The following is a 16,265-nucleotide window of genomic DNA, read 5'->3' as shown; positions in this document are numbered from 1 at the left end:
GCTTTGGTCTCTTGGATGCATTAGTCTTTAGGAAACCTCACAAATAGTGTTTTTTAACACCACCCCAATTGTATTTTTCAATGCAACCCTTGACATCAAGTGTTTTTCAACACTTATTGGTTTGGTCTTACCTAGTTTTGTCATGTAATCTTACCTATTTGCAAGAATTTGATCCTTATCCTTGGAACCTGATATTAGTTAAAACACTTGAATTTTTAATAATAAGCACTTAATGTTTGAGCTATGTCATGAACTTTTCTTTGTGTGCTGACTGTTATTGATTTTCTTTGAGTGTCATTGTTCATAAGTCTCTCCGGGATGCATAGCTAGAGGACTTGGAGCATGATGCATATGTTTCATTTGCTACATTAAATTGGGCAAGCTAACATCAAATTCATCTTGACCTTTATGTCTTTGATGCTTATGTTAGAATCTTTCCACATTCCAATCTTATATAAATCACATTCATATCTTCATAGTTGCACTTCTAACTAGTGATGATTGTGTGATTTTCTAATGTCCGTTAATAATGGCCCAATGATGAAAATAAATTCCTTTACATTCTCTAATGAATGATGAACATAAAATCCTATGTTACAGTTGTTTTATTGCAAGTACATCTTTTCATTTTCATGTAGCTTGCATTGTTAGGCTTCATGTTAGTTTGCATTTTTATAATGCATTATGAGTTTGAGAGGGTTTTCCCTTCATCTTTCTTGTGGACTTTTAATCAACTGTGGTCACATTTTGATCTTCATTTCCTTATCTTCTTTCGTGACCTCAATCAAAATTTTCTATCTTAAATAGTTGATTGATTTTGGAGCATTCTCTTTCTTAGGAAAATTCTCTTTCTTCTTTCCATTTATTTCCATATCTTTTGAATATCTATCTTCCATTTAATTTGACCCCACATCTTTTGTTTTGATTCAACTTTAGGGCATAATATTTCATGCTTGATGATCTATCTTAGTTTTGTGATTCTTATATATTTCATCTTACATCAAGAACCTTATCTTTAGTTCAATTTAATCAATTATATCAATTTTCTATCTCTCCTCTATCTCATTTCGATTTCAATTACAAGGGGGCAATACTTATCAAACTTCAATCCTTGATTTAGTTTTATCAATTTTATCCTTGACTTTTTCAAGTCAAAATTTATTTGTATTCTTTGTCCTGATGTGTTCCCAAATTGACTAGACATCTGGGTTGTTTTGTGATCCCGAATCGACCCCATACTTCAGTTTCTTTCTTTGACTACATGTGTTTCCAAGTCAACCACACATTAGTCAAAGAGGGGAAAATGTATGCACCCTAAGGTGGTCACCTAGACTATGGGCCCTCGTTATTCAATTCATCAATTTATCAATTTCTTGAATCAATGGTTTGCAATATTTTATTAAATCAATTCAAATCAATTTCTTTGATCAAATTTTATTATTTCAATATTTTCTAAGGTTGATCATTTTATCCTAAGTCTTATTTAATTAAAATAAAATATCTCTTTTAATTAAATAAAATAAGTCCCCATTTAATTAAAAGAAAACCTCTCTTTTAATTAAATAATTCATCCACATTTAATTAATTAAGAGAAAATCCCCTCTTTTAATTTAATTAAATATTTCCTATTTAATTAAAATAACTTGCTCCCTTTTAATTAAATAAATCCCCACTTAAAGAGAAAATAAAATAAATTAAAATTTAAAAATCCTCTACACTTAAATGCACATATTTTTTAGTGGGATTCCATTTAATTCTTTTCCTATTTTCTCATTGTTCGATCTTTATTTCACATGGACCATTCTTTCTCCACCCTTGATTAAATCTTTTTGCCTCTTAATCTTGATCGTCCAATCTTCTTTATAAGGGAGAGCCCTCTCCTCATTTTGCATACACAAACTCTATGCTATTGTTATGTTGTAGGTTTGAAGAGCAATTTTTGAAGGATTTTGAGCATTAAAGCTTTTTGTGGAGAACTTCTATCTTCTTGTCTTCTTCTTCCATGAATCCATGGCTTCCATCATCATGATCCATCCTTGCATTTCCATATTAGCTTAGATCTTGTTTTCATACATTAGATCTTCCATTAATAGATTAAATCCTGCATTGTCTTGCATTTTTATCATATAGATTAGCTTTCATCTCTATTTTCATGCATATTGGATCTTTGAATCTCTCATTTTATGGTGTACTTGCATGGGCACAAACTAGGTCAAAACTAAGGGCTTTCATGACAAACCCTTGCACTCTATGGATAGAGAGCTATGAGCTACCATTCGAGAGCTCATTCTTGAGAAATCTTGGATATAATGACTCATAGAAGTGTACTCAAATTTTAAGAACACACATTAAATGTTTTATAGGCACTTTCCATGGATATTCAAAGATCGACACCTGGGTACTAAAGTCAAAGCCAATCAAATTGCTAAACCACTGCAAGTGGAGCAAGTCATTATATGCTTTCTATTATTGCAATGTACAAATGTAGCTTCCAAAAATTGCTATATTCATGGATGATTTATTCATGGTTAATGATGTTTATGTTCAAACTTTATGAGCATGTAATTGATCCTCATTGATGGAGCAATCATAGAGTTAGGAAGTAGATGTAGTTTCCTTCAAATAAAAACTGATGTATCTTTGAGTGTAGTTTTGGAAGAAGAATAGAATAAGTTAATTTTCATAGTAGTAGAGTGTGATACTATTTTTAATCAAGTGTAATTCTTTCACCATGAATTAATAGAATGAGTAGTTCAATTTTATATCTTTTATCTTGATTGTCTTTTCTATTCACTCATCCAAGGGGGACCACTTGGTGAGTGAACTATTCCATTAGAATAGATTTCATTTCCTTGTCATTTCTAAGTAAGGTGTAGTTTTGTTGCTCCTACAACCATTGATAACAGAATAAGTGAACTATTCTTACACCATAGGTGCATAGATAGGTTTACCATTTGCAACATTACTTTAAGCTTTGAGTTAAGTTGTTTTAGTTTATAACATAGATTTACTTCAAGATTTCCTTTTCTTTAGTTGTAATGACTTAAATAAGAATTAGAGCATATACTTTGCAATCACCATCTCAAGTTTACACTCCTCTCTTGAAAAATTAAATGAATTCAATGTACTATTTTAGGTAAAACACATGATGTTATATGACCAAAGAATCATTGTGAAAGGATGCCCAATCCTTTTTTATTAAGGTATAAAGTTGACCGGAAAATGATCTCCAAATTTAGATCTTCTTCTAATACTCTCTTCTTCCTATTTATTAACCTATTATATGGGTCTTTAGGTATCTTGTTCTGAATATTCTCAAACTTCTTATACCTCATAATCATATTCCTCACAATGGAATTCTCTAACTATATTCTATCCATATTACTATTTATACTATAATACTTGTTTAAATGTACAAAATTTTCATCATTAACTATTTGCATGCCTAGATTCTCTACCTTCAGTTTCCATGCTCTCTTTCCAACTATTGTTTCAACTTCCTACACATCTTGCTCTACAGTTTTATCTCCAACTTCATCCTTAGAACTCTTACAACTCACTTACAATGTCTTTCTCCTCTTTCTTGGTCCACTAGTGGTCTACTTGAACCTTTTCTTAGCTGATGGTGTAGGTTCTTGCTTCACTTTCACCAACCTTTCTAATTTTCTCTATACAATAGGTGCTTCCACCTCTAGGTTGATGACTTCTAGTTCTAACTAGTTACACTTGTGTAACTGCTACATATGGTGCATTAGGGGCTTGCGCACATGGTTGTGTTACTGTCACACCTTCTGAAGGTCCTTCAAAAATAATAGGAGTTATTTTGATTACTTCATTATTTCTAGTGTCTTTCATCTCTAGCACAATATCTTTGACTTCATTGAATTCCTCTCTTTTCATTCCTAATTCTTTAAGGATAGAGTCAATGGCCTTTTCAACTTTCTTCTTGCTTTCCTTACTATGTAGTTTTGACTAAATTGCTCTCATTTTCTCTTCATAAGTACCCCATCTAGGGTACTCTATGTCCTTCTACAATTGGAGTATGATATATGCATACCCTTCTATAATCTCTTAGCTCATCTCATATGCCATAGGCTTTATGAATTTAACCCTTGGTACTATAGTTTCCATAGATGTTATCTATTTCCAAGATAAAGTATAACTCTTCTTTATACTTCTCTACCATTGAGGGAGGTATTCTATATCTCTATTTCATTTTAGACTAGAAACTTCTCATCATCCTATCAATGCCATAAACTATGATACTTTCCAACTTAGATCTATATCATTGAGTCACCATCTTCATTGCACACTCACTTATATCCCAATTAATCATTCCAAGAAATATTCTTGTAGCATAAAAGAATATATGAGTCAATAGGGACTCAAAATTGAAAATTGTAGTTTTGGTTTTCTTAATCTTTGCAATGTTATCCAATAATTGTAGTCTGATAAACTCACATAGATTAGCTTGTCTCCCTTGAACTACCATTACATAAGCTACATGTAAAAATCTAGCTAGTACTGAGTTAACCCTTGATGCATGGTTGAACTTGTACCCTAATATCTTGCTTAATAACTTTACTTGTCTACCTTGAATGGAGTCTACCTTTATGTTTCTACCATCAAACCTTGTACATAGGTTTGTCTCAACCATCTTCTTAATATTCTTTTCATTAATAGGATTATAAGCTTCATTTCTCAATCCCATGACCTTATGAATTAGGTCATCATCAATGACAATTTTTGCATCACCTAGCTACAACATATCATTGTGTATCCTACTCAAAATAATTTGGGTCCAATCATGATTGTCAAACTCTATATAAAACATATCCTTTACTGAACTTGAACCTTTTAGGTATGCATACTCAGACTTCAAAGATAAGTCATTGTTACACATAACTAATAAGTCTTGATGGATTTCATCATCACTAATTCTTTCTATCTTATAGTGAATGCAACTTTAGATGTCCTCAACATGTAACACATTTTTTAGAACTTGGAAAAATGTGCCCAATAGATCATCCAATAGTGAAACAAATGGATATATCTTAAATGCATATTGTGGCCTTTCACTCACATCATATATAGTTTGAATAGTCATTATAATAATAACTATGATCACTAAAAAAATGGATTTAAGCTATATAAAATACCTTAAAAATAGTGATTTAGGGCTTCTACAACTTTCTACTTTGCAAACTTCACTTTGTACTTCAATTTTTTGTCAAATCACTCTTCAATTGCTCAAGACACTTCACATGATTAAATGTTACACACAATCTTTCTCATAATCCTTAAATCATTTCAAATTAGATTGCACATTAAATACATATCTAAAAAAAAATTTAAATACTATCTATGTTTACCATTAAACTTGTTTTGTTAATTCTCTCTTACTGTGATCATATATAGATTTATGCACTTGACCATAGGTTTCTCTCTATATCTTCTACCTTCTATTGATTACACAACTTCCAGCTTGCTCTCTGAAAATAGTTTTAACCAACTAATTTTCTATCTCTAAAAGAGCTGCTTAATTCAAGTAGGATGAGTCACAAATAATTAGTGACTTTAATTTCCCATCAGGTGCATCAAAGTACTATTCTTTTGAAACTATATGAGAACTCTCTAGATTACAAGCTTTCATAAATGCTTCCTTGAATTCATCAACATGTGCCTTAACTACTTCCTTCTGAAAATTATCACTTTTATTTTCATTCCTTCTATTATTTATGTTATTGTTCTTTATATGATTAGGATTCATGTTAAAGTTCCTTCTATCAATTCTATAGAATCTTGTTGTGTGTCCAAAGTTATTGCATAACTGACATACAGGTGCATTTCTTTGATTGGTTCCATTTTGACTTTTAAGTGCTCTACAATTTCTTGCAATGTGTCCATGATTGTTATATTTGTAACATAAAATCTATTTTCTCTCTCCACTAGGTCTCTCTCCATCATTAGATATGTTCTAGGATCTACCCCTTTCATTACCTACAGGGTTAGCATTCCTAAACATTATACTATTCCTATTATTACCATCAAAATTAGATTTCTTACAACTCATTAATTTATGTCCATAACCATGACAATTATAATAATAGAAATTAGTAATAGGTTTAAAAGACTTACTTGTGCAATCTCTCTTCATATGTCTAGCTTCATTACATATCAAGCATCTCCCTCTGAACCCATGTCTAATTTCTTTGGGTGAATCATCTTTCTTTGTTGTCTTAGGTTCTTTAGATTTCTTAGATAAATTAGCTATCTCAATTTATTTAGATGACTAGATCATATTCTAATTAGTTTTCTTATGGGTTTCTACAATAGGATATAGATATTTCCTAATCTCAAATTTCTTTGCTTACTTTTCTCCAATAAGGTATCCAAGACCTGTCTTGTCATAAGAGTGTCTTGTTGAAATATATGTTCATCAATCTTCTTAGAACTTGTATAAAATTTCTCTAACTATTGTTTAGCTTGTGTCAACTCTCCTTTCACAATAGTGTTGTACTTTTCTAACTAATCATGTTATATCTTAATAGAATATAATTCAGATGTCATCTTACTCAACTGGGATCTAAGGTCTTCATTCCTAGATTTTAGATTAGGTTCATTTTTACTACCACTAGTCTTAAGACTCAACTTAAATTCAACAATTTTCAACTCATTTTACAAGATCTCATTTTACTTCTTGAGATTTTCTACCTCATCACTGTTACTAGTCTACATAATCAATTCTTTGCTAGATTTCAAATCATCAATCTTATCTTTTATTTTTCCAATGAACACTCTTGAATCTTCATATCTATCTTTCAAGTTGTCTCTTTCTCAGTAAGAAGGTCAATCTATTATGTTGGTCATTTTTTTATCTCATGTTTTATGAGTATACTTCACTAAGAATGTTCCTAATTTTTATGTGCAAGTTGGGGTTTAGTTTTTTCTAAATTGATTAACCCTGAGAAAAACCTTAATTAAACAAGATTTGTGCCCTAAGAAAGTCCTTTAGGTCATATGTTTCCACCTTATAAATCGAGTTGGAAAATCATTTTTATAATAATATATATTTTGGGAAGCTTTGAAACACTTTTTACTTTATAAATCTCCTGAAATGATCTTTACCATTATATCTTTTAAGATCTACAGTGGTCACCTTGTCTTCATAGAAATTTGCAGTCATTTTATTGCATGCGACATGGCAACCAAGCAAGTACTATACCTTTAGGACCCAGTTAAATATTAGCATGGTTTTAATGTACTTTTCACATGCTATCATATCTTTTAAAATCAATGGTGGTTGCTATGTTGCCACCAAAAATCACAAGGTTTTTACTAGTCGCAACATAGCAACCTCCCACAAAAGAGAAACATGACAGGACTAGATTAAAAGATGGGTACTATAATTATGGTTTTTCATTAATAAACCTTTTCAAAATGATGGGAGGTCAGAAGTGCCAGGTGTAGTAAAGGATGTACCATGGCAAGAACATGCTATTATTTCACGACATCAAATTTCTTTGAGGTACATGGTGGTCACTATGTCACCATGTGGAATTGTGAGAACTTTGTTGGATGTGACATGATGACCTCCAATGAAATAAGAATGTGGTGGGATCTAATTTCAAAAAATGATGTTGTGGAAACTACTTTCCATAAAGGGCCTTTCCAGCATGTAATTATGGTAATGTCTCATGTGCCACATGGATTTGTACTCAAAAAAAGATACGTGTCGATTGGAGCCATCAGATCTCTCCCAGATTGATGGTAGTCACTATATTGATATAAAAACTTTCTTGATCTTTAATGCACATGACATAGTGACCAAAGGAAATTTAGAAGGACCCACCATAGTTGCAATAAAGTAATCATGAAATGTGCATCATCTAATCAAAGTTGTATCAACAATGATAGCTATGTCAGATGTAGGACTTGCTTGATGTTTATGGATAGCAATATAGAAAGAGTGTGACACGTGTCCAAAAGTGCCAGTGAGTCTAGTAAAAATTTATTGCAATGGAAAGAAAGGCTTATGTGGAGAATTTTGATTCAGTTGACTGCTAACCTAGCAAATTAAAATTGAGTCATTAACAATCCTATTCCTAGATCATCAATTTTTTTGAAATCGATGGCCTATTTTCAAATTTAGAGGTGATGCAACCCTGTGTTCCTTACAACCCATTTCTGAAAATTAAGGCTCATCATGCGAAGTAAAGACAGGGATTTATTGAAAATATTTCACCAATTCTTCTTTATACAAACAAATTTTAGATTTTCAAAGAGCTTAGAGCCTGTTAAAAGCTTTTATCAAGTGATTAAAGTGCAAAGGAATTTCTAGTGTCCACATTGTCTTGCAAAATTTTAGTTAAAAAGTAGCAAACAACCAAGTAAGTATCTTGATCCATTAGATAGTAAAGAATTCTAATATTTTGCATCATTAGTAAACATGCCTTTAAAGAAAGTCTTTTCAGGAAAGGTAGATTATGCAAGTAGAAATATCCATGATGACTTTCTTGAACAACTACCTGAATTCATGATTGTGTCAGTTTAGGTTAAAAAGTTAATTTTTGTGAAACCTAGGCTCAAAATTGTAGATGGCTTGTATGAAAAAGGGAATTAGATTAGGGATGCTACCACTTCCAAAATAGGGCTTTATCTTTTTAAGAAGTGGTTTTCAGAAAGAAAACTATTTGCTCGCCATGGAAATATCTAGAATTTTGATCTAGGAAAACTAGTGGTCCTTGGTGTTTTCATGAATTCTGAGCAACTCACAACCATTGAACAAAATTATGACCCAACAATTAGGATAGTAAGAATAGATGGGGAACGCTTGGTAATAATAAATGCTGAAGAAATTTGAGAAGTTTTTTGTTTGGAACCACTTTCGGATGATCACAAGACCATTGACCTGTCAGGACTAGAAAAGGAATACTTATCTAAGAGGGATAAGGTTAGGAAAGGTGCACTGAGGGCACACTCGGGCTCAATTGGAAATTTTCTATTGGTTACAACATCTACTAAAGAGCCTTTTAAGAAGGAATTTTTTACTTCTAGGACCATGGAAATATACATGACTTTGTGTCAGGTTTTCTGTGAAGATGGAATTTTTTTGTGCCAACTAAATTCATGTATATGATGACACAAATCTCTTCTTTCAATGTGGACATTATTTTTTATTTTGCTTCTTATATAGTAGAAGAGATTCATATAGGATTAGTTGGAATTTCAAAGGGAAAAGTGAAAAAGACTTTTGGGTATTATTCATTGCTGATGCACATGTTCTTATTTAAAGGAGTTACATTTTTTGAAAAAGCGATAATTATGAACCGAGAATATGAAGGAGAGGCTCTACTAGTCTAGTTGTAAAGTGCAGATAAGACTTGGGATGTAGAGGAAGCTAGCTTTATTAGATTTGATAGGTACTTTGCATCCAGGTTAATAAGCCTTGTATTAAGGGACAATCCCAAAATTCCCAAGGCATTGCTAGATTTCATCAGGCCCATGGAAAATTCTTTTGGTTTGAAAGTATCCCATAACTGGGCATATATCATACCATACCCTGTTTCCACAATTTTTAGGGTATATGGTTTTCAAGGGACTTCTCATGCATTGACCCACCAAGTACCTCTAAAGGTAGGCATAGCTAAAATGCTATGGTAGATAGGTAGTGTTTGTGTTTGAAACAACTAAACAACAAAATGCTCAATACCTACATGGTAATACTCATATAACCTAAGGATTAGCCAATTCCTATTAATAATTACATAAGTAAACCATTTGGACCCAACTTCAACAAAACCAAGGATGGTTTCCTACTCTTTAGGCTCTACAAAACCAAGGTGGGTATACTTAGGGATGATTCTAATGCAAATTGTTGTATGAAAATTATCTTAGTTTCATTTTGATTCTCACCTTCTACCTTTAGGCACATACATAGTTTACCACTTTCCTTAATACTTACAAGTTTATATGCATCCCTCATAAGCAGATTTGGTCATAATTCTCCTAGAGTTTATAAGTATTTTTGGAAATAGTAGCTACCTAAGACTCAAAAACTATATGTAAATGAGTGGTGACCAACATTATGACCTTGAACAAAATGGAATGAAAATAAATTTGAAATTATAATTTTTTTGACATGTAGAAGCAAAATTTACTCTCAACCACCTCTAATTTATATGATCAATGTCTTATCCATGGGGGCAAAGAGTCAACTATTAGTAGGAGATCTTGTTCAATTAACTTGTAATTAAATTTATCAACTATAATCACCTATTTCCATTCTTATGAGATATCATTTTCATAAACTCATGAATTCTACTAATTTATTGAAGTATTTACATAATTCATTGAATTAAAAGCAATAATATAACTAATATACACCCCATCCAGACTACACTCAATCAAATGAACATTATTCAAATGATCTCAAAATTAATAAACCCATGAAATAGAGACAAAAAATGGTCACATATCTGGTGTAAATACCCTTTTTTATTATCCTTTTTGCTAACTAATACAATGACCAATAGCAATTCAATGAGAAACCTAGAAATTCATACTGATTCTATCATTTTTATCTATCATCAAAAATTACATAATTGGAAGTAAACTCAAAAAGGACTATACATGACTGAACCGAATGTAATTTCTTAAAAATTTCAAACACATAAAAGTTTGGACCCTTTCTCTAACCCTAGGATCTCACTTATATAATGTGATATGCAACAAGCTTCAGGAAAAGAGAACTGGCAGCTATCTTTTACAAAGAAACTTTATAGGCAGCTGTCAAAAAAAGATAAAAATGTGTGTAACAAAAAACTTAAACATCATTACATTCTTTCTGTAGGCCCCATTTCTGTTACATTTCTTGAAATGATGAAGCCTTATGATTTGATTTTCTAGTTATTCTAAATCTTCAAAATAAGTGGCTATGAGGCTTGAAGTGATGTGTCCACTTTAGTTACTCACAAGTCTACTTTAACTTGGGGGTTTTCCTTGTCTTCATCATCGATAGTTAAAGTAATAGTTACTCTTACATTTTCCTCTGCCTCATCATCTTCTTCCATAAATTCTATAGACATAAATTAATCCTTCCACTCATTGTAAACAACGTCATCAGGCCAATCAAAATTTAGGACATCCCTTTGTACATTTATTAAAGAATTTCCAATAGCTTCTATTTCAAAAAAATCTTTTCTGATGGCATTGTAAAACAACCGCACTTTAACCAATTCCTCATTGCTAATTGCCCATAATAAATTCCCCATTTCATTTATTAAATTATTTAATCTTAGACAAAAAAAATTCATCGAACTCCTTTATCCATTCTTCCTTTTCGTTTAATTTATCAATAGTTTTGACAACACTAGGAAATAAATCAAACTTTTCAAATATGTACTTTGAGAAAAAAACTATCACTCTTATTTGAAAAGAATCCTGCTTGTCACCAAAATTTTCTAGCTTATTTAACAAGTCAAAAATCCTCTCTATCTAGTGACAGGTTAGCTGGATGAAAGATACATACATGAGGGTAATATCATTACTCCTCTCAGTCCATTTTTGTATAATAAGTTTCATTCTTTCTTCACTTCCTTTCAATTCATCCTTGATGGTTGCAATCCTTGTCAACTGGTCAAAAAATGTTGGCCATTCTATCTTATCCATTAGATACATTACACTCTATCTTATCTTTTCCTCATATTGGTTATTTAATTCTACATGCAATGCATACAACTTATTCTTTTCCTCTTCAAAATCCTTTGCAATGTAGAATTGAGGCCTTTTCGAGGTGTTTGGTATCTCAATAATTGGAGTTGACTTAAAAGGCTCAATAGGTGGCTTGGGGTATACAATCCTGGGTCTGCTTGATTCTCCTACTTTTGTTTTCCCTAGTTATTTCTCCATTTGAGATATTTGATTTTTTTAATGATTGTATTTGTTTACCCCTATCCTCATATGCTTTTAAAACCTCCTCAAAACTAGCATTGAGTTGGGCAAACCTATCCGCTTCTTGACCAAACACCACACTAAATTTTTTTAGCATTTTTGATGCCATTCCAATAATTTTCTTGCTGCCAACTTCACCAACCCTGAATACAGTTAATGCACTAGTATGCTATATAGTAGAAGTTTCTTGCATTCTAGTTTTGTCCCTCTTCTCAATTGACCAAATTACCAAGGCATAATGGTTATCATTGAATTTGAATCCTCTATGAGCCTATAATACCTCTTCCTTAGTCTTATACTGTACATCCTTTTGCTTCCTTATTGGATAAAAAATCATTGCATTGGCTATCTCCCATTTTGGAAAAATGAGGACCCCTAACTACTTAACTAATTGCCTCCCAACCTCAGGTGTAAATTGGGAAAAATCACTCAAAAATTTGGATTATCCTCCTCCTTGATAACAGAGTTTGATTTATCAAGTTAGTCTGCTTTTATTTTCTTGCAAGTTTTTTCAAAATTTCCTATATTTAATCTCCACAAAAACTATGCAAAGGCTCTAGATTTCACAAAATTTTCATCATTGATAAACTTCTTAGAAGCTTGGGTCACTATAGGATCTATATCCTTACCTTGATAGTCAACAACAGTAAGGTCCAAGGAGGGTGCAGGAGGCTCTTGTGCTTCCCCAATCTCCAAGTCTGTGGTAGTAACAATAACATCCACTTCTCGACCAATTTTCCTCAACTGATCCCTCAAAGATGCTTCATCATCTATTTGAATTGGGGTTTCACTTAGGGAGTATTGTTCTACCTAAGAGGAGGATCCCTGCTCCAATTTATGCCTCTTTGGGGCATTGGCTACAGATAGACTTTTTGCTCTTGGTCTTTTTTTAAGGGGAGCATGTTGTACACTCTACACCATCACATAACTTGCCCTTTTCTACAAAGTGTACTGTACAGGAGCTACTATGTTTCTATTGTTTATCCTCCTCTGTATCTTTGCAATGCTATCTGGATATGTCTTGACATATGCAACCTTCTTTTCATTCATTTTTTGTATTATTATAGCAAATTTTTTCATCAATACTTGCATCTTGGCTCCCCAATATTTCTTATCTATTAGAGGTTCATAATTGGAGTCAACAGCATTGATGAATTTCAGAGTCTTACTAAAAACTATGCATTTTGCTTTTCTTAACTCCTATTCATATAAAGAGAAAATATTTCTTATAACATCCTCAAGGGAATATACTTGTTGCACCATGCTAGCAACTTTTTTCCTATCTCTTAAGAGATCATAGAATCCTTCAAGGTCATAAAAAATCTCACATGGGACTCTGCCATGTTGTATCTATCTAAGAAAAAACTGAGGTGTTTCCATCCTTTCATCACAAAGAAAAAGTCATGCACTACAATAATAGTTGGAATGGTAGCACATTAGTCTTTCCCAAGAAGCCATATACTATTATTACTATTGAAACATTAAAGGGTATTATGTGCCCCCAATTATACTAAGCAAAAACCCTTTTGCATGGTCGTGAGGCCTGACTAGTTCAAGTAGTGATTATGGAATCCTAGGGCTATCTCCTCTCAAGAGAAATCTAATCTTAGATGAAAAATATCTATCAAACCTCACAAAACTAACATCTCTAGCCTCTGAGGTCATTTCAACACTCCACAATTGGACTAGATTATTCTCTCCTTCTTTGGTTTCTACCAGCTCTATGCCCTTAGAGAAGTAGGTAACTCCCTTATACAAACATACATGCATGAGAAATGAATACCAATAGAATGGTTTGCTTACTTTCTCTTGTGCTATCCCCACCAAACCATTGTGAATTTCCTATGCAAGAAAAGTGGCAATATCTAGAATAGTGCTCATCCCAAATTGAAGATTCTGAGCCATGATAAGAACAATGGAGCCTGGAATTTGTTCGGCTTCATCCATCCTAAAAATCTTGCAAAGAGGGAAATACAATTCTTGAGCTTTGATATTAAAATGTCTCCTTAATAATGGCTCTGGGGTATTGATAGTAATCACAGACAATGTACCAATCTTGGTAGCATGTTCTTGCAATGGCCCTTTCCTTAAGTAGATCCTTTGTGCATTGTACCTTGCTTAAAGATCATCCATATCAATGATTTCATGCATGAAATTGTTAGGGTTGAGGTTGAAAACCTCACTAATCAATTAAAGGAAAACCCTATAAAGATTTACTCTAGCATGATTCTTTACCCACCCCATGATAGGATCATACTTCTTAGCTAGGTTAGTCAATAGATCACTATCAATGAAAACTATAGGGACTGTTAACTTCCCAATGTCAAATTCCCATACATTTCTCATGGGGGTATCTAACTTTTGTTCTAAGAACTAGTTTTTGAACAACTCTAAACCTCCCATAGATACCTGGGCATCTCTTACCCAATTTTCCCTATCATAGAAACCCTCGGCCACAACTACCCTGGGGTTCTTTGGAATCAGTTCTCTCCCCTTACTAATTTCATTGACAGATAGTGGGAATTATTCAAGAAAATCATCATGCACAACCCTTTTTAGGTAATTAGTTTGCCCAAAGAATTTCTTTCGTAGAGGCATTTTCTAAGATTTAAAATTTTACCATACCAAATTCTTGCTATTCAAAAGTTTTAGAGAACTTACCTATGAAATTTTTCTTTTTTCTGTGAAATTTTCACTACAATATATTGGATTTTATTGCAAAATTCTATGCCCTAGCTCCAAAAATTCTCTATGCTCTGATAAACTTTTGCAATTCTGTGGTTCAATGATGGTGAGATCATGAATTATATTCGAACATTGAAATCATACAAATGAGCTCTGAACCATATTAACTTCTAGTAGCTATTATTCTCAAGTTACATCCAAATTTAAATCTTATCCATCGATTTCACAAAATTAGATGGCTTTAATTCAAAAAAGTGACAAGCTTTATGGCTTGAAAAATGTGACCATGTGTCGTATTACCACTTACCTATGTTCCTTAAATTTCTTGCATCTTGAATTGTGGGCAAGTGCCTTCCATTGATCAATACAAGATCAATGATCACACAAATTTATAATTGAATAAGGCCCAGTCAACTGTACTGACCAATAGGAAGTCTTTATGCAAATACATGTCTCCTACAAACTTCCACACAAGAAGATCCCATATTCCCTTCTAAGAAAGTGGTTTCTAATGTCATCTTTGCCATGTGTTAGGCTAGCGCATCCCCACTTTCCGTAAACTTCCTTCAAGTTCCTAATGTGGGCAAGCACCCTTCATCGATTAGATCAAGATCGATGGTAGGTCTAAATATTTTTCCTGTATGGTCCAATCACCTAGTCTGACCAATGAAATAACTCCTTTTATATCTAGCTCATCGAACAACTCTGATCACCACATTAACTATTAAAACCTCTATGCATATGACATCATTACTAGCCCAACTAGCATTAAACATCATCTTTTCCTCATAGCCTAGCACAATGTAACACATACCTTTCATTCATGGTCCCACCTTGCTATGTGTCATCATAGCACTTTCCCAAATTATTTAAAAATTTAGCAACTTCATAATGTAGGTAAGCACTGACCATGGATCTTACACATATCAACGATAATGGATTCTTGTGCCTTGTCAACACTGAATCAGTTGAAAAGACCAATGAGAAACTCCCTTTTAGTGTAGCTCATCTAACAATTGCCACGAAGTGTATATCATTATTATCCTTTGAAAAGGTGGGCCCATGATGTCAGACTATGCCACATGTCTTGTTGGCACTTCCCTACATTATTTAATCCTTGTACATCTTCTAATTGTGGCAAGGCACTAGAATTTGACCTAAAATAGATTAATGGTGCATAAAAATTGACAATAAAGGAATACATCCATTAAAACTCAACCAATGATATTACGGTCCTTTTAGAATGTGCATTAATAGTACTGACAAGTCTGCAAGAAAGGTTTTGACCAATTGTAACAAGTCATTATCTTTGTGGCATAGTGATATTATAACTTAAGCAAGGGCTATGTGGTGCAAAGGCACTTGCCTGCAATACTTAAAAACCTTGCACTTCAATGATGCAAGAAAGCATGCTCTGTCAATCTGACCAAAATTGATAGTGGGTCAAAAGGGTGTTGCAGTTAGAATTTTAAATAATATATTTGCACAAACTGTAATAAAAAAGTAAGGATATAAAAGGTTCAATAAAATTATGAAGTCATCCTTGCATTATTTTTGAAACTTAATGTGAAATATCTCACCTAAAGTCAATTTTGAAATATTATTTTCAAAGGTTTTCAAAATTAGGG

This window comes from Cupressus sempervirens, chromosome 4 (genome assembly GCF_028749045.1).
Source record: "Cupressus sempervirens isolate cs-2001-9-10 chromosome 4, ASM2874904v1, whole genome shotgun sequence".
Taxonomy (NCBI): Eukaryota; Viridiplantae; Streptophyta; class Pinopsida; order Cupressales; family Cupressaceae; genus Cupressus; species Cupressus sempervirens.
This window is presented reverse-complemented; position numbering follows the sequence as displayed.